This window comes from Limulus polyphemus, unplaced genomic scaffold (assembly GCF_000517525.1).
Source record: "Limulus polyphemus unplaced genomic scaffold, Limulus_polyphemus-2.1.2 Scaffold685, whole genome shotgun sequence".
NCBI lineage: Eukaryota > Metazoa > Arthropoda > Merostomata > Xiphosura > Limulidae > Limulus > Limulus polyphemus.
Genome location: NW_013666295.1, coordinates 390,110 through 391,360, shown reverse-complemented (window position 1 = coordinate 391,360; position 1,251 = coordinate 390,110). Strand labels below are relative to the sequence as shown.

Genomic DNA, 1,251 nt, shown 5'->3' with positions numbered 1-1,251 from the left:
AAACTAGAGGGCGTGAGAATAGTCACGTGATCTCGATGACGCAACATTGTGTTTCACTGTATTGGAAATTTTGTACGTATCTTGTTTGTTTTGTTTTGAATTTTATGCAAAGCTACATGAGGGCTATCTGCACTAGCCATCCCTAATTTAGCAGTGATAGACTAGAGGGAAGGCAGCTAGTCAACACTACCCACCACCAACTCTTGGGCTACCTTTTTACCAGTGAATAAAAGGATTGACCATCACATTATAACACCCCATGGCAGAAAGGGTGAGAATGTTTGGTGACAGGAATTCGAACCTATGACCCTCATATTGTGAGTCAAGTGCCTAAACTACTAGGCCATGCCAGACCAGTGTATATATTTTTTCTGACTTTTTGTTTTTCCTATTTAAGCAATGGATTTTAATTACAATGGCATGATTAACAAAAAGTTTACAATACTGTTAATACCTGATGACAGATTGCAGAAGGTATATGACATTGTGATATTCTACAGTAGTAAGTTTAAAGTAGAACTAATATCTGATTACAGTTAAGGGGATAGATAACATTGTTCTGCATTATTAAGATTAGATTAGATCTAATATCTGATGACACAGTGCACAAGGTAGACATAATTGAGATTTTAGTAAATCTAAATCTTTTCGTGGTGATGGGTTTTAAATGATTATATACACTTGAAGGTATGAATAATATGTACAAAAAAGCATTTTAAATTAGATAGTCTCTTGTTTGAAAAAAGTAAGAATGAATCCACTATTAGCAGGTCAAGATATTCTAAACTGTATTAAATCTAATAACTGACACTGGTTATTGAAATTATGTGTAAAAATGTGATAATTCTATATATTGAAGGCAGGCTGCTAAGGGCATGAAAGCTACCTATATAATTGTAGATCACTTTTGATTCAGTGCAAAAACAGGTTATATTCTTGGAATATCACCCAACTTGCTGGCAGAAAAAAACTGTTGTCTATTTTGATATAACATTTTAAAAAGTTACAGCTCTCTATCTTGCCAAAGAGTCCATATGACCCAGTTGTGTATGTAACTAAGGCAAAATAAACTTAGTTTTTCCTTTGACTGACGTTTATATTGGGAGCTAAGCATACTCATTAGGCACACGAAAATTGAAAACTTCATGTAGTAACTAAGGGATAGGAAACATATGGTATTGTTACGCCTCCAGTCGTTACTTAATTTTCCGTAAATTCGTTCCGACGAAACTTTAGCGACACAAGTCCTTT

At 34.4% G+C, this 1,251-nt stretch overlaps 1 protein-coding gene across 2 annotated transcripts in view; it reads left to right on the top strand.

Moving 5' to 3' along the window:
- LOC106459946 (dnaJ homolog subfamily C member 16-like) overlaps positions 1–1,251 on the top strand; it is a 153,401-nt gene that overhangs the window by 80,780 nt on the left and 71,370 nt on the right. The window lies entirely within an intron of this gene.